Source organism: Oncorhynchus mykiss, chromosome 10, assembly GCF_013265735.2.
Source record: "Oncorhynchus mykiss isolate Arlee chromosome 10, USDA_OmykA_1.1, whole genome shotgun sequence".
NCBI classification, from domain to species: Eukaryota; Metazoa; Chordata; class Actinopteri; order Salmoniformes; family Salmonidae; genus Oncorhynchus; species Oncorhynchus mykiss.
The window spans coordinates 85,013,793-85,032,219 of NC_048574.1; positions in this window are offsets into that span (position 1 = coordinate 85,013,793).

Sequence of the window (18,427 nt, forward strand, 5' to 3'; positions counted from 1 at the left end):
ATAAAACAGGCTACTGAAAACATCTCTGAAGACCCTCTATATAACAGGCTACTGAAAACATCTCTGAAGACCCTCTATAAAACAGGCTACTGAAAACATCTCTGAAGACCCTCTATAAAACAGGCTACTGAAAACATCTCTGAAGACCCTCTATATAACAGGCTACTGAAAACATCTCTGAAGACCCTCTATAAAACAGGCTAGTGAACACATCTCTGAAGACCCTCTATAAAACAGGCTAGTGAAAACATCTCTGAAGACCATCTATAAAACAGGCTAGTGAAAACATCTCTGAAGACCCTCTATAAAACAGGCTACTGAAAACATCTCTGAAAACCCTCTCCTCTATAAAACAGGCTACTGAAAACATCTCTGAAGACCCTCTGTAAAACAGGCTAGTGAAAACATCTCTGAAGACCCTCTATAAAACAGGCTAGTGAAAACATCTCTAAAGACCCTCTATAAAACAAGCTAGTGAAAACATCTCTAAAGACCCTCTATAAAACAGGCTAGTGAAAACATCTCTGAAGACCCTCTATTAAAAAGGCTAGTGAAAACATCTCTGAAGACCCTCTATAAAACAGGCTAGTGAAAACAGAGCCATTGTTGCCAGGAATGTGAGGTATGTGACTCAGGGAGCCTTCTGAGGTATGGAGGGATACCTTAAGGACACATACAAAAACACACACACACACACTGAGCACACACACACACACACACACACACAAAGACACACACACACAGAACTCCGTGTCGGTGCGCACAATCCCTCCACCGTGGGGGAAAACACAGGGGACTTCAGACTGTAGAAACAGCCTCAGACTGTAGAAACAGGGTCAGACTGTAGAAACAGGATCAGACTGTAGAAACAGGGTCAGACTGTAGAAACAGCCTCAGACTGTAGAAACAGGGTCAGACTGTAGAAACAGGATCAGACTGTAGAAACAGGCTCAGACTGTAGAAACAGGCTCAGACTGTAGAAACAGCCTCAGACTGTAGAAACAGGGTCAGACTGTAGAAACAGGCTCAGACTGTAGAAACAGGATCAGACTGTAGAAACAGGGTCAGACTGTAGAAACAGGCTCAGACTGTAGAAACAGGATCAGACTGTAGAAACAGCCTCAGACTGTAGAAACAGGATCAGACTGTAGAAACAGGCTCAGACTGTAGAAACAGGCTCAGACTGTAGAAACAGGCTCAGACTGTAGAAACAGGATCAGACTGTAGAAACAGGGTCAGACTGTAGAAACAGGCTCAGACTGTAGAAACAGCCTCCATGTCACTTTATGTTAGCAGCTCACACTACTACTGGGTTACAATTGGACTGTAAGGCTGGTATGGATGTCCTGCTTAATGTATTGTAAGGCTGGTATGAACGTCCTGCTTAATGTACTGTAAGGCTGGTATGAATGTCCTGCTTAATGTACTGTAAGGCTGGTATGAATGTCCTGCTTAATGTACTGTAAGGCTGGTATGAATGTCCTGCTTAATGTACTGTAAGGCTGGTATGAATGTCCTGCTTAATGTACTGTAAGGCTGGTATGAATGTCCTGCTTAATGTACTGTAAGGCTGGTATGAACGTCCTGCTTAATGTAATGTAAGGCTGGTATGAACGTCCTGCTTAATGTAGTGTAAGGCTGGTATGAATGTCCTGCTTAATGTAGTGTAAGGCTGGTATGAATGTCTTGCTTAATGTACTGTAAGGCTGGTATGAATTTCCTGCTTAATGTAGTGTAAGGCTGGTATGAATGCCCTGCTTAATGTAGTGTAAGGCTGGTATGAACGTCCTGCTTAATGTACTGTAAGGCTGGTATGAGCGTCCTGCTTAATGTAGTGTAAGGCTGGTATGAATGTCCTGCTTAATGTACTGTAAGGCTGGTATGAAAAGTCCTGCTTAATGTACTGTAAGGCTGGTATGAACGTCCTGCTTAATGTAGTGTAAGGCTGGTATGAATGTCCTGCTTGTTACGTATGTGACTGTAGGTGGAGGTAAAGAGGCATGTGACTGTAGGTGGAGGTAAAGAGGTATGTGACTGTAGGTGGAGGTAAAGAGGTATGTGACTGTAGGTGGAGGTATGTGACTGTAGGTGGAGGTAAAGAGGTATGTGACTGTAGGTGGAGGTAAAGAGGTATGTGACTGTAGGTGGAGGTAAAGAGGTATGTGACTGTAGGTGGAGGTATGTGACTGTAGGTGGAAGTAAAGAGGTATGTGACTGTAGGTGGAGGTAAAGAGGTATGTGACTGTAGTTGGTGGTATGTGACTGTAGGTGGAGGTATAGAGGAATGGGACTGTAGGTGGAGGTAAAGAGGTATGTGACTGTAGGTGGAGGTATAGAGGAATGGGACTTTAGGTGGAGGTATGTGAATGTAGGTGGAGGTAAAGAGGTATGGGACTGTAGGTGGAGGTATGTGAATGTAGGTGGAGGTAAAGAGGTATGTGACTGTAGGTGGAGGTATGTGACTGTAGGTGGAGGTAAAGAGGTATGTGACTGTAGGTGGAGGTAAAGAGGTATGTGACTGTAGGTGGAGGTAAAGAGGTATGTGACTGTAGGTGGAGGTATGAGACTGTAGGTGGAGGTAAAGAGGTATGTGACTGTAGGTGGAGGTAAAGAGGTATGGGACTGTAGGTGGAGGTATAGAGGTATGGGACTGTAGGTGGAGGTATAGAGGTATGTGACTGTAGGTGGAGGTAAAGAGGTATGAGACTGTAGGTGGAGGTAAAGAGGTATGTGACTGTAGGTGGAGGTAAAGAGGTATGTGACTGTAGGTGGAGGTAAAGAGGTATGTGACTGTAGGTGGAGGTAAAGAGGTATGGGACTGTAGGTGGAGGTAAAGAGGTATGGGACTGTAGGTGGAGGTAAAGAGGTATGTGACTGTAGGTGGAGGTAAAGAGGTATGTGACTGTAGGTGGAGGTAAAGAGGTATGTGACTGTAGGTGGAGGTAAAGAGGTATGTGACTGTAGGTGGAGGTAAAGAGGTATGTGACTGTAGGTGGAGGTAAAGAGGTATGTGACTGTAGGTGGAGGTAAAGAGGTATGGGACTGTAGGTGGAGGTAAAGAGGTATGTGACTGTAGGTGGAAGTAAAGAGGAATGGGACTGTAGGTGGAGGTAAAGAGGTATGTGACTGTAGGTGGAGGTATGTGAATGTAGGTGGAGGTATGTGACTGTAGGTGGAGGTAGAGAGGTATGTGACTGTAGGTGGAGGTAAAGAGGTATGTGACTGTAGGTGGAGGTATAGAGGAATGGGACTGTAGGTGGAGGTATGTGACTGTAGGTGGAGGTAAAGAGGTATGTGACTGTAGGTGGAGGTAAAGAGGTATGTGACTGTAGGTGGAGGTATGTGACTGTAGGTGGAGGTATGTGACTGTAGGTGGAGGTAGAGAGGTATGTGACTGTAGGTGGAGGTAAAGAGGTATGTGACTGTAGGTGGAGGTATAGAGGAATGGGACTGTAGGTGGAGGTATGTGACTGTAGGTGGAGGTAAAGAGGTATGTGACTGTAGGTGGAGGTAGAGAGGTATGTGACTGTAGGTGGAGGTAAAGAGGTATGTGACTGTAGGTGGAGGTATAGAGGAATGGGACTGTAGGTGGAGGTATGTGACTGTAGGTGGAGGTAAAGAGGTATGTGACTGTAGGTGGAGGTATGTGACTGTAGGTGGAGGTAAAGAGGTATGTGACTGTAGGTGGAGGTAAAGAGGTATGTGACTGTAGGTGGAGGTAAAGAGGTATGTGACTGTAGGTGGAGGTATGTGACTGTAGGTGGAGGTATGTGACTGTAGGTGGAGGTAAAGAGGTATGTGACTGTAGGTGGAGGTAAGGGACTGTAGGTGGAGGTATAGAGGTATGTGACTGTAGGTGGAGGTAAAGAGGTATGTGACTGTAGGTGGAGGTAAAGAGGTATGGGACTGTAGGTGGAGGTAAAGAGGTATGTGACTGTAGGTGGAGGTATGTGACTGTAGGTGGAGGTATGTGACTGTAGGTGGAGGTATGTGACTGTAGGTGGAGGTATGTGACTGTAGGTGGAGGTAAGGGACTGTAGGTGGAGGTATAGAGGTATGTGACTGTAGGTGGAGGTATGGGACTGTAGGTGGAGGTAAAGAGGTATGGGACTGTTGGTGGAGGTATAGAGGTATGGGACTGTAGGTGGAGGTATAGAGGTATGGGACTGTAGGTGGAGGTAAAGAGGTATGAGACTGTAGGTGGAGGTAAAGAGGTATGTGACTGTAGGTGGAGGTATAGAGGTATGGGACTGTAGGTGGAGGTAAAGAGGTATGTGACTGTAGGTGGAGGTAAAGAGGTATGGGACTGTAGGTGGAGGTATAGAGGTATGGGACTGTAGGTGGAGGTATAGAGGTATGTGACTGTAGGTGGAGGTAAAGAGGTATGGGACTATAGGTGGAGGTAAAGAGGTATGTGACTGTAGGTGGAGGTAAAGAGGTATGTGACTGTAGGTGGAGGTAAAGAGGTATGTGACTGTAGGTGGAGGTAAAGAGGTATGTGACTGTAGGTGGAGGTAAAGAGGTATGTGACTGTAGGTGGAGGTAAAGAGGTATGTGACTGTAGGTGGAGGTAAAGAGGTATGGGACTGTAGGTGGAGGTAAAGAGGTATGTGACTGTAGGTGGAAGTAAAGAGGAATGGGACTGTAGGTGGAGGTAAAGAGGTATGTGACTGTAGGTGGAGGTATGTGAATGTAGGTGGAGGTATGTGACTGTAGGTGGAGGTAGAGAGGTATGTGACTGTAGGTGGAGGTAAAGAGGTATGTGACTGTAGGTGGAGGTATAGAGGAATGGGACTGTAGGTGGAGGTATGTGACTGTAGGTGGAGGTAAAGAGGTATGTGACTGTAGGTGGAGGTAAAGAGGTATGTGACTGTAGGTGGAGGTATGTGACTGTAGGTGGAGGTATGTGACTGTAGGTGGAGGTAGAGAGGTATGTGACTGTAGGTGGAGGTAAAGAGGTATGTGACTGTAGGTGGAGGTATAGAGGAATGGGACTGTAGGTGGAGGTATGTGACTGTAGGTGGAGGTAAAGAGGTATGTGACTGTAGGTGGAGGTAGAGAGGTATGTGACTGTAGGTGGAGGTAAAGAGGTATGTGACTGTAGGTGGAGGTATAGAGGAATGGGACTGTAGGTGGAGGTATGTGACTGTAGGTGGAGGTAAAGAGGTATGTGACTGTAGGTGGAGGTATGTGACTGTAGGTGGAGGTAAAGAGGTATGTGACTGTAGGTGGAGGTAAAGAGGTATGTGACTGTAGGTGGAGGTAAAGAGGTATGTGACTGTAGGTGGAGGTATGTGACTGTAGGTGGAGGTATGTGACTGTAGGTGGAGGTAAAGAGGTATGTGACTGTAGGTGGAGGTAAGGGACTGTAGGTGGAGGTATAGAGGTATGTGACTGTAGGTGGAGGTAAAGAGGTATGTGACTGTAGGTGGAGGTAAAGAGGTATGGGACTGTAGGTGGAGGTAAAGAGGTATGTGACTGTAGGTGGAGGTATGTGACTGTAGGTGGAGGTATGTGACTGTAGGTGGAGGTATGTGACTGTAGGTGGAGGTATGTGACTGTAGGTGGAGGTAAGGGACTGTAGGTGGAGGTATAGAGGTATGTGACTGTAGGTGGAGGTATGGGACTGTAGGTGGAGGTAAAGAGGTATGGGACTGTTGGTGGAGGTATAGAGGTATGGGACTGTAGGTGGAGGTATAGAGGTATGGGACTGTAGGTGGAGGTAAAGAGGTATGAGACTGTAGGTGGAGGTAAAGAGGTATGTGACTGTAGGTGGAGGTATAGAGGTATGGGACTGTAGGTGGAGGTAAAGAGGTATGTGACTGTAGGTGGAGGTAAAGAGGTATGGGACTGTAGGTGGAGGTATAGAGGTATGGGACTGTAGGTGGAGGTATAGAGGTATGTGACTGTAGGTGGAGGTAAAGAGGTATGGGACTATAGGTGGAGGTAAAGAGGTATGGGACTGTAGGTGGAGGTAAAGAGGTATGGGACTGTAGGTGGAGGTATGTGACTGTAGGTGGAGGTATGTGACTGTAGGTGGAGGTAAAGAGGTATGGGACTGTAGCTGGAGGTATAGAGGTATGTGACTGTAGGTGGAGGTATAGAGGAATGGGACTGTAGGTGGAGGTAAAGAGGTATGTGACTGTAGGTGGAGGTAAAGAGGTATGGGACTGTAGGTGGAGGTAAAGAGGTATGTGACTATAGGTGGAGGTAAAGAGGTATGTGACTGTAGGTGGAGGTAAAGAGGTATGTGACTGTAGGTGGAGGTAAAGAGGTATGGGACTGTAGGTGGAGGTAAGGGACTGTAGGTGGAGGCAAGGGACTGTAGGTGGAGGTATGGGACTGTAGGTGGAGGTATAGAGGTATGTGACTGTAGGTGGAGGTAAAGAGGTATGGGACTGTAGGTGGAGGTAGAGAGGTATGTGACTGTAGGTGGAGGTAAAGAGGTATGTGACTGTAGGTGGAGGTATGTGACTGTAGGTGGAGGTATAGAGGTATGGGACTGTAGGTGGAGGTAAAGAGGTATGTGACTGTAGGTGGAGGTATGTGACTGTAGGTGGAGGTATAGAGGTATGGGACTGTAGGTGGAGGTAAAGAGGTATGTGACTGTAGGTGGAGGTAAAGAGGTATGTGACTGTAGGTGGAGGTAAAGAGGTATGTGACTGTAGTTGGAGGTATGTGACTGTAGGTGGAGGTATAGAGGAATGGGACTGTAGGTGGAGGTATGTGACTGTAGGTGGAGGTATAGAGGAATGGGACTGTAGGTGGAGGTAAAGAGGTATGTGACTGTAGGTGGAGGTATAGAGGAATGGGACTTTAGGTGGAGGTAAAGAGGTATGGGACTGTAGGTGGAGGTATAGAGGAATGGGACTGTAGGTGGAAGTAAAGAGGTATGTGACTGTAGTTGGAGGTATGTGACTGTAGGTGGAGGTATAGAGGAATGGGACTGTAGGTGGAGGTAAAGAGGTATGTGACTGTAGGTGGAGGTATAGAGGAATGGGACTTTAGGTGGAGGTAAAGAGGTATGGGACTGTAGGTGGAGGTATGTGAATGTAGGTGGAGGTAAGAGGTATGTGACTGTAGGTGGAGGTATGTGACTGTAGGTGGAGGTAAAGAGGTATGTGACTGTAGGTGGAGGTAAGAGGTATGTGACTGTAGGTGGAGGTATGTGACTGTAGGTGGAGGTAAAGAGGTATGTGACTGTAGGTGGAGGTATGAGACTGTAGGTGGAGGTATGTGACTGTAGGTGGAGGTAAAGAGGTATGTGACTGTAGGTGGAGGTAAGAGGTATGTGACTGTAGGTGGAGGTATGTGACTGTAGGTGGAGGTAAAGAGGTATGTGACTGTAGGTGGAGGTATGAGACTGTAGGTGGAGGTAAAGAGGTATGTGACTGTAGGTGGAGGTAAAGAGGTATGGGGCTGTAGGTGGAGGTATAGAGGTATGTGACTGTAGGTGGAGGTATAGAGGTATGTGACTGTAGGTGGAGGTAAAGAGGTATGTGACTGTAGGTGGAGGTATGTGACTGTAGGTGGAGGTATAGAGGTATGTGACTGTAGGTGGAGGTAAGAGGTATGTGACTGTAGGTGGAGGTATGTGACTGTAGGTGGAGGTAAAGAGGTATGTGACTGTAGGTGGAGGTAAGGGACTGTAGGTGGAGGTATAGAGGTATGTGACTGTAGGTGGAGGTAAAGAGGTATGTGACTGTAGGTGGAGGTAAAGAGGTATGTGACTGTAGGTGGAGGTATGTGACTGTAGGTGGAGGTAAAGAGGTATGTGACTGTAGGTGGAGGTAAAGAGGTATGTGACTGTAGGTGGAGGTAAAGAGGTATGTGACTGTAGGTGGAGGTAAAGAGGTATGTGACTGTAGGTGGAGGTAAAGAGGTATGTGACTGTAGGTGGAGGTAAAGAGGTATGTGACTGTAGGTGGAGGTAAAGAGGTATGGGACTGTAGGTGGAGGTATAGAGGTATGGGACTGTAGGTGGAGGTAAAGAGCTATGGGACTGTAGGTGGAGGTATAGAGGTATGTGACTGTAGGTGGAGGTAAAGAGGTATGTGACTGTAGGTGGAGGTAAAGAGGTATTCTGACTGTAGGTGGAGGTAAAGAGGTATGTGACTGTAGGTGGAGGTATAGAGGTATGGGACTGTAGGTGGAGGTAAAGAGGTATGGGACTGTAGGTGGAGGTAAAGAGGTATGGGACTGTAGGTGGAGGTAAAGAGGTATGTGACTGTAGTTGGAGGTAAAGAGGTATGGAACTGTAGGTGGAGGTAAAGAGGTATGTGACTGTAGGTGGAGGTAAAGAGGTATGTGACTGTAGGTGGAGGTATAGAGGTATGGGACTGTAGGTGGAGGTATGTGACTGTAGGTGGAGGTAAAGAGGTATGGGACTGTAGGTGGAGGTAAAGAGGTATGGGACTGTAGTTGGAGGTATGTGACTGTAGGTGGAGGTAAAGAGGTATGTGACTGTAGGTGGAGGTAAAGAGGTATGTGACTGTAGGTGGAGGTATAGAGGTATGTGACTGTAGGTGGAAGTAAAGAGGTATGGGACTGTAGGTGGAGGTATGTGACTGTAGGTGGAGGTATGTGACTGTAGGTGGAGGTATGTGACTGTAGGTGGAGGTAAAGAGGTATGGGACTGTAGGTGGAGGTATGTGACTGTAGGTGGAGGTATGTGACTGTAGGTGGAGGTATAGAGGAATGGGACTGTAGGTGGAGATATGTGACTGTAGGTGGAGGTATGTGACTGTAGGTGGAGGTATGTGACTGTAGGTGGAGGTATAGAGGAATGGGACTGTAGGTGGAGGTATGTGACTGTAGGTGGAGGTATAGAGGAATGGGACTGTAGGTGGAGGTATGTGACTGTAGGTGGAGGTATGTGACTGTAGGTGGAGGTATGTGACTGTAGGTGGAGGTAAAGAGGTATGGGACTGTAGGTGGAGGTATGTGACTGTAGGTGGAGGTATGTGACTGTAGGTGGAGGTATAGAGGTATGTGACTGTAGGTGGAGGTATGTGACTGTAGTTGGAGGTATGTGACTGTAGGTGGAGGTAAAGAGGTATGGGACTTTAGGTGGAGGTAAAGAGGTATGGGACTGTAGGTGGAGGTATGTGACTGTAGGTGGAGGTATAGAGGAATGGGACTTTAGGTGGAGGTAAAGAGGTATGGGACTGTAGGTGGAGGTATGTGACTGTAGGTGGAGGTAAAGAGGTATGTGACTGTAGGTGGAGGTAAAGAGGTATGTGACTGTAGGTGGAGGTATGGGACTGTAGGTGGAGGTAAAGAGGTATGTGACTGTAGGTGGAGGTAAAGAGGTATGTGACTGTAGTTGGAGGTATGTGACTGTAGGTGGAGGTATGGGACTGTAGGTGGAGGTATAGAGGTATGTGACTGCAGGTGGAGGTAAAGAGGTATGTGACTGTAGGTGGAGGTAAAGAGGTATGTGACTGTAGGTGGAGGTAAAGAGGTATGTGACTGTAGGTGGAGGTATAGAGGTATGTGACTGTAGGCGGAGGTATGGGACTGTAGGTGGAGGTATAGAGGTATGTGACTGTAGGTGGAGGTAAAGAGGTATGTGACTGTAGGTGGAGGTATGTGACTGTAGGTGGAGGTAAAGAGGTATGTGACTGTAGGTGGAGGTAAAGAGGTATGGGACTGTAGGTGGAGGTAAAGAGGTATGTGACTGTAGGTGGAGGTAAAGAGGTATGTGACTGTAGGTGGAGGTATAGAGGTATGTGACTGTAGGTGGAGGTATAGAGGTATGTGACTGTAGGTGGAGGTAAAGAGGTATGGGACTGTAGGTGGAGGTAAAGAGGTATGTGACTGTAGGTGGAGGTATAGAGGTATGTGACTGTAGGCGGAGGTATAGAGGTATGTGACTGTAGGTTGAGGTATGTGACTGTAGGTGGAGGTATGTGACTGTAGGTGGAGGTATGTGACTGTAGGTGGAGGTATAGAGGTATGTGACTGTAGGTGGAGGTATGTGACTGTAGGTGGAGGTATGTGACTGTAGGTGGAGGTATGTGACTGTAGGTGGAGGTAAAGAGGTATGTGACTGTAGGTGGAGGTATGTGACTGTAGGTGGAGGTATGTGACTGTAGGTGGAGGTATAGAGGTATGTGACTGTAGGTGGAGGTATGTGACTGTAGGTGGAGGTATAGAGGTATGTGACTGTAGGTGGAGGTATGTGACTGTAGGTGGAGGTAAAGAGGTATGTGACTGTAGGTGGAGGTAAAGAGGTATGGGACTGTAGGTGGAGGTAAAGAGGTATGTGACTGTAGGTGGAGGTAGAGAGGTATGAGACTGTAAGTGGAGGTAAAGAGGTATGTGACTGTAGGTGGAGGTATAGAGGTATGGGACTGTAGGTGGAGGTAAAGAGGTATGGGACTGTAGGTGGAGGTAAAGAGGTATGTGACTGTAGGTGGAGGTAAAGAGGTATGTGACTGTAGGTGGAGGTAAAGAGGTATGGGACTGTAGGTGGAGATAAAGAGGTATGTGACTGTAGGCGGAGGTATGTGACTGTAGGTGGAGGTAAAGAGGTATGTGACTGTAGGTGGAGGTATAGAGGTATGGGACTGTAGGTGGAGGTAAAGAGGTATGTGACTGTAGGTGGAGGTATAGAGGTATGGGACTGTAGGTGGAGGTATAGAGGTATGGGACTGTAGGTGGAGGTAAAGAGGTATGTGACTGTAGGTGGAGGTATAGAGGTATGGGACTGTAGGTGGAGGTAAAGAGGTATGTGACTGTAGGTGGAGGTATAGAGGTATGTGACTGTAGGTGGAGGTAAAGAGGTATGTGACTGTAGGTTGAGGTATAGAGGTATGGGACTGTAGGTGGAGGTATAGAGGTATGTGACTGTAGGTGGAGGTAAAGAGGTATGTGACTGTAGGTGGAGGTAAAGAGGTATGGGACTGTAGGTGGAGGTATGTGACTGTAGGCGGAGGTATGTGACTGTAGGTGGAGGTAAAGAGGTATGTGACTGTAGGTGGAGGTATGGGACTGTAGGTGGAGGTATAGAGGTATGTGACTGTAGGTGGAGGTAAAGAGGTATGTGACTGTAGGTGGAGGTAAAGAGGTATGGGACTGTAGGTGGAGGTATGGGACTGTAGGTGGAGGTATAGAGGTATGTGACTGTAGGTGGAGGTAAAGAGGTATGTGACTGTAGGTGGAGGTAAAGAGGTATGGGACCACTCTAACCCCCCTACACTCTAACCCTCTACTCTCTAACCCTCTGCACTCTAACCCTCTGCACTCTAACCCTCTGCACTCTAACCCTCTGCACTCTAACCCTCTGCACTCTAACCCTCTGCACTCTAACCCTCTGCACTCTAACCCTCTACACTCTAACCCTCTACACTCTAACCCTCTGCACTCTAACCCTCTGCACTCTAACCCTCTACACTCTAACCCTCTACACTCTAACCCTCTACACTCTAACCCTCTACACTCTAACCCTCTACACTCTAACCCTCTATACTCTAACCCTCGACACTCTAACCCTCTACTCTCTAACCCTCTACACTCTAACCCTCTACACTCTAACCCTCTACACTCTAACCCTCGACACTCTAACCCTCTGCACTCTAACCCTCTGCACTCTAACCCTCTGCACTCTAACCCTCTACACTCTAACCCTCTGCACTCTAACCCTCTGCACTCTAACCCTCTACACTCTAACCCTCTACACTCTAACCCTCGACACTCTAACCCTCTACACTCTAACCCTCTACACTCTAACCCTCTACACTCTAACCCTCTGCACTCTAACCCTCTACACTCTAACCCTCTACACTCTAACCCTCTACACTCTAACCCTCTGCACTCTAACCCTCTACACTCTAACCCTCGACACTCTAACCCTCTGCACTCTAACCCTCTACACTCTAACCCTCGACACTCTAACCCACTACACTCTAACCCTCTATACTCTAACCCTCTACACTCTAATCCTCTACACTCTAACTCTCTACACTCTAACCCTCGACACTCTAACCCTCTACACTCTAACCCTCTATATCTTATGAACACTTATTAAAGTCATGAGTCAGATTACAACTGTTGTAATAAACAGACATTTGAGGACTGAAACCCAGCTGCCACGTCAGGAGGCCTGTCCACAGATATGGTAAACACTCCCGCCTAGTGGCCAGCGCTGGAACTACAGGCTGCATTTAATTTGACAGCGACACTTCTCCGGTTTGACCGATAGATGACTCGTCGTTTTGTAAATTGGAAAATCTCAATTGCGTTTCCTCGCAATCTCTCTCTCTTAGCCGCCATCTCAAAACCCATTGGAGTAGAAGATCAGAGGTGATGAACAGAGGGCTCCCAAGTGGGGCAGGGGGTCTAAAGGCACTGCATCTCAGCGAAAAGAGGCGTCACTACAGTCCCTGGTTCGATTCTAGGCTGTATCATATGCGACTGTGATCCGGCTGAGTCCCACAGGGTGGTGGTGCACAATTGGCCCAGCGTTGTCCGGGGGTAGGCTGTCATTGTAAACAAGAATTTGTTCTTAACTGACTTGCCTAGGTTCCATTATTACATTAAAATACTGTGATCTTCTTATTCAGGGGTTTTGAAAATGGAAGCGAAGAAGAGACGTTGCAAAGAAACAAGGAACTGCAATTGAGATTAAGATATTGACTTCTTTCTTTTTTTAACTACTTTTGATCAAATTAGATTTTAGATTTTCAGATTTTTTTGGGGCGGCAGGGTAGCCTAGTGGTTAGAGCGTTGGACTAGTAACCGGAAGGTTGCGAGTTCAAACCCCCGAGCTGACAAGGTACAAATCTGTCGTTCTGCCCCCTGAACAGGCAGTTAACCCACTGTTCCTAGGACGTCATTGAAAATAAGAATTTGTTCTTAACTGACTTGCCTGGTTAAATAAAGGTAAAATAAAAATAAATTTTCAGGTAGATGTTCAGTTGGTGAGAGATTCACCACAGTGAGATCAGGATTTCAAGTCAAATAAAAATGTATCAATCTATTCATCTACAAGAGATATTTTTTAAACACGTTCCAAGACATAGAGACAGGGTGTGTCTTCATGAGGCGGTTAGACCCACCACCCTAGAGGAGACTAGAGTACACACACACGAACACTAGAGTCACCTGGTGTAGTGCTATGAGAATATGTCTTGGCAAGAAAATCACAGACACTAAAACGATATGGTCAGCGGGACACACACACAGAGGTCAGTAGAGGTTGCTGAGGGGAGGACGGCTCATAATAATGGCTGGAACGGAGCGAATGGAATGGCATCAAACACCTTGAAACCATGTGTTGGCTCCACTCATTCCTCTCCAGCAGTTACCACGAGCCCTCCACAAGTAAGGCTCGCTCTCTCTCTCTCTCTCTCTCTCTCTCTCTCTCTCTCTCTCTCTCTCTCTCTCTCTCTCTCTCTCTCTCTCTCTCTCTCTCTCTCTCTCTCTCTCTCTCTCTCTCTCTCTCTCTCTCTCTCTCTCTCTCTCTCTCTCTCTCTCTCTCTCTCTCTCTCTCTCTCTCTCTCTCTATCTATCTATCTATCTATCTATCTATAGTTCAGTTGTGTACCCAGGGTCCGGTCTGGTGTCTGGTGGCGATGTTGAACAGTTCAACAGGGGCAAAGGGACAGTCTCAAGATCAGGAGCGGTGTGTGTGTGTGTTTTAAGACTTCAGTGCAAAGTCTTTGGTTTGTTTAGCTTGAGAAAAGGTCTGCCAAGAAAAAGAGAGGAGTGTGTGTGTGTGAGAGAGACGAGAGACAGAGAGACAGAGATACAGACCTGATTTACCCTCTCAAAGAAACGTCCACTTCCTGTGTGTGTGTGTGTGTGTGTGTGTGTCGACCACCACAGAAGTGATTGTTCTCTGAGACTGCAGTGAAAATTATTCATAATGAGAGAGAGAGAGAGAGAGAGAGAGGAGAGAGAGATACAGAGAGAGACAGAGATACAGAGAGAGACGAGAGAGAGAGAGAGAGACAGAGAGAGAGAGAGAGAGAGATACAGAGAGAGAGAGAGAGACAGAGAGAGAGAGAGAGACAGAGAGAGACGAGAGAGAGAGAGAGAGAGACAGAGAGAGAGAGAGAGAGAGAGAGAGAGAGAGAGAGAGAGAGAGAGAGAGAGAGAGAGAGAGAGAGAGAGAGAGAGAGAGAGAGAGAGAGAGAGAGAGAGAGAGAGAGAGAGAGAGAGAGAGAGAGAGAGAGAGAGAGAGAGAGAGAGAGAGAGACAGAGAGAGAGAGAGAGAGAGAGAGAGAGAGAGAGAGAGAGAGAGAGAGAGAGAGAGAGAGAGAGAGAGAGAGAGAGAGAGAGAGAGAGAGAGAGAGAGAGAGAGAGAGGTGTAAACTCAGATGTGCAGATGTGCAACAGCTGTTGGTCCACTAAACAAGTCTCTTGCTGGTTCACAGTTGAACTAAAGGGCATCTACAACTGAACTAAAAGGTTGCTTCCACTTTCAGAAAAGTCACACTGTTTTTAACAGTAAAACAAAATTGGATGTTTAAAGTCTACTTAAAACCACAACAGCACTTTGATGTCTGGGAAAAATCTACAAAACATGTAGACACATTTTAGTAGTAGTTCTAGATGCCCTTTAGTTCAACTGTGCACCAGCAAGAGACTTGTTTGGTTATTTCTCTCACTCTCTGTGTAGCCAGTCCTCTGTACAGTGTAGTGATGTAGTTAACCCTCTGTGTGTAGCCCACAGTCCACCAGTAGCTAGGTTTCCATTCAGTCCACCAGTAGCTAGGTTTCCATTCAGTCCACCAGTAGCTAGGTTTCCATTCAGTCCACCAGTAGCTAGGTTTCCATTCAGTCCACAAGTAGCTAGGTTTCCATTCAGTCCACCAGTAGTCCATTCAGTCCACCAGTAGCTAGGTTTCCATTCAGTCCACCAGTAGCTAGGTTTCCATTCAGTCCACCAGTAGCTAGGTTTCAATTCAGTCCACCAGTAGCTAGGTTTCCATTCAGTCCACCAATAGCTAGGTTTCCATTCAGTCCACCAGTAGCTAGGTTTCCATTCAGTCCACCAGTAGCTGGGTTTCCATTCAGTCCACCAGTAGCTGGTTTCCATTCAGTCCACCAGTAGCTAGGTTTCCATTCAGTCCACCAGTAGCTAGGTTTCCATTCAGTCCACCAGTAGCTAGGTTTCCGTTCAGTTTCCGTTCAGTTTCCGTTCAGTCCACCAGTAGCTAGGTTTCCATTCAGTCCACCAGTAGCTAGGTTTCCATTCAGTCCACCAGTAGCTAGGTTTCCATTCAGTCCACCAGTAGTCCATTCAGTCCACCACTAGCTAGGTTTCCATTCAGTCCACCGGTGGCTAGGTTTCCATTCAGTCCACCAGTAGCTAGATTTCCATTCAGTCCACCAGTAGCTGGGTTTCCATTCAGTCCACCAGTAGTCTATTCAGTCCACCAGTAGCTGGGTTTCCATTCAGTCCACCAGTATCTAGGTTTCCATTCAGTCCACCAGTAGCTAGGTTTCTATTCAGTCCACCAGTATCTAGGATTCCATTCAGTCCACCAGTAGCTGGGTTTCCATTCAGTCCACCAGTATCTAGGTTTCCATTCAGTCCACCAGTAGCTAGGTTTCCATTCAGTCCACCAGTAGCTAGGTTTCCATTCAGTCCACCAGTAGCTAGGTTTCCATTCAGTCCACCAGTAGCTGGGTTTCCATTCAGTCCACCAGTAGTCTATTCAGTCCACCAGTAGCTGGGTTTCCATTCAGTCCACCAGTATCTAGGTTTCCATTCTGTCCACCAGTAGTTAGGTTTCCATTCAGTCCACCAGTAGCTAGGTTTCCATTCAGTCCACCAGTAGCTAGGTTTCCATTCAGTCCACCAGTAGCTAGGTTTCCATTCAGTCCACCAGTAGCTAGGTTTCCATTAAGTCCACCAGTTGCTAGGTTTCCATTCAGTCCACCAGTAGTCCATTCAGTCCACCAGTAGCTAGGTTTCCATTCAGTCCACCAGTTGCGAGGTTTCCATTCAGTCCACCAGTAGTCCATTCAGTCCACCATTCAGTCCACCAGTAGCTGGGATTCCATTCAGTCCACCAGTAGCTGGGTATCCATTCAGTCCACCAGTAGCTGGGTTTCTATTCAGTCCACCAGTAGCTAGGTTTCTATTCAGTCCACCAGTAGCTAGGTTTCCATTCAGTCCACCAGTAGCTAGGTTTCCATTCAGTCCACCACTAGCTAGGTTTCCATTCAGTCCACCGGTGGCTAGGTTTCCATTCAGTCCACCAGTATCTAGGTTTCCATTCAGTCCACCAGTAGCTAGGTTTCCATTCAGTCCACCAGTAGCTAGGTTTCCATTCAGTCCACCAGTAGCTAGGTTTCCATTCAGTCCACCAGTAGCTGGGTTTCCATTCAGTCCACCAGTAGTCTATTCAGTCCACCAGTAGCTGGGTTTCCATTCAGTCAACCAGTATCTAGGTTTCCATTCTGTCCACCAGTAGTTAGGTTTCCATTCAGTCCACCAGTAGCTAGGTTTCCATTCAGTCCACCAGTAGCTAGGTTTCCATTCAGTCCACCAGTAGCTAGGTTTCCATTAAGTCCACCAGTTGCTAGGTTTCCATTCAGTCCACCAGTAGTCCATTCAGTCCACCAGTAGCTAGGTTTCCATTCAGTCCACCAGTTGCGAGGTTTCCATTCAGTCCACCAGTAGTCCATTCAGTCCACCATTCAGTCCACCAGTAGCTGGGTTTCCATTCAGTCCACCAGTAGCTGGGTATCCATTCAGTCCACCAGTAGCTGGGTTTCTATTCAGTCCACCAGTAGCTAGGTTTCTATTCAGTCCACCAGTAGCTAGGTTTCCATTCAGTCCACCAGTAGCTAGGTTTCCATTCAGTCCACCACTAGCTAGGTTTCCATTCAGTCCACCGGTGGCTAGGTTTCCATTCAGTCCACCAGTAGCTAGATTTCCATTCAGTCCACCAGTAGCTGGGTTTCCATTCAGTCCACCAGTAGTCTATTCAGTCCACCAGTAGCTGGATTTCCATTCAGTCCACCAGTATCTAGGTTTCCATTCAGTCCACCAGTAGCTAGGTTTCTATTCAGTCCACCAGTATCTAGGATTCCATTCAGTCCACCAGTAGCTGGGTTTCCATTCAGTCCACCAGTATCTAGGTTTCCATTCAGTCCACCAGTAGCTAGGTTTCCATTCAGTCCACCAGTAGCTAGGTTTCCATTCAGTCCACCAGTAGCTAGGTTTCCATTCAGTCCACCAGTAGCTGGGTTTCCATTCAGTCCACCAGTAGTCTATTCAGTCCACCAGTAGCTGGGTTTCCATTCAGTCCACCAGTATCTAGGTTTCCATTCTGTCCACCAGTAGTTAGGTTTCCATTCAGTCCACCAGTAGCTAGGTTTCCATTCAGTCCACCAGTAGCTAGGTTTCAATTCAGTCCACCAGTAGCTAGGTTTCCATTCAGTCCACCAATAGCTAGGTTTCCATTCAGTCCACCAGTAGCTAGGTTTCCATTCAGTCCACCAGTAGCTGGGTTTCCATTCAGTCCACCAGTAGCTGGTTTCCATTCAGTCCACCAGTAGCTAGGTTTCCATTCAGTCCACCAGTAGCTAGGTTTCCATTCAGTCCACCAGTAGCTAGGTTTCCGTTCAGTCCACCAGTAGCTAGGTTTCCATTCAGTCCACCAGTAGCTAGGTTTCCATTCAGTCCACCAGTAGCTAGGTTTCCATTCAGTCCACCAGTAGTCCATTCAGTCCACCACTAGCTAGGTTTCCATTCAGTCCACCGGTGGCTAGGTTTCCATTCAGTCCACCAGTAGCTAGATTTCCATTCAGTCCACCAGTAGCTGGGTTTCCATTCAGTCCACCAGTAGTCTATTCAGTCCACCAGTAGCTGGGTTTCCATTCAGTCCACCAGTATCTAGGTTTCCATTCAGTCCACCAGTAGCTAGGTTTCTATTCAGTCCACCAGTATATAGGATTCCATTCAGTCCACCAGTAGCTGGGTTTCCATTCAGTCCACCAGTATCTAGGTTTCCATTCAGTCCACCAGTAGCTAGGTTTCCATTCAGTCCACCAGTAGCTAGGTTTCCATTCAGTCCACCAGTAGCTAGGTTTCCATTCAGTCCACCAGTAGCTAGGTTTCCATTCAGTCCACCAGTAGCTGGGTTTCCATTCAGTCCACCAGTAGTCTATTCAGTCCACCAGTAGCTGGGTTTCCATTCAGTCCACCAGTATCTAGGTTTCCATTCTGTCCACCAGTAGTTAGGTTTCCATTCAGTCCACCAGTAGCTAGGTTTCCATTCAGTCCACCAGTAGCTAGGTTTCCATTCAGTCCACCAGTAGCTAGGTTTCCATTCAGTCCACCAGTAGCTAGGTTTCCATTCAGTCCACCAGTTGCTAGGTTTCCATTCAGTCCACCAGTAGTCCATTCAGTCCACCAGTAGCTAGGTTTCCATTCAGTCCACCAGTTGCGAGGTTTCCATTCAGT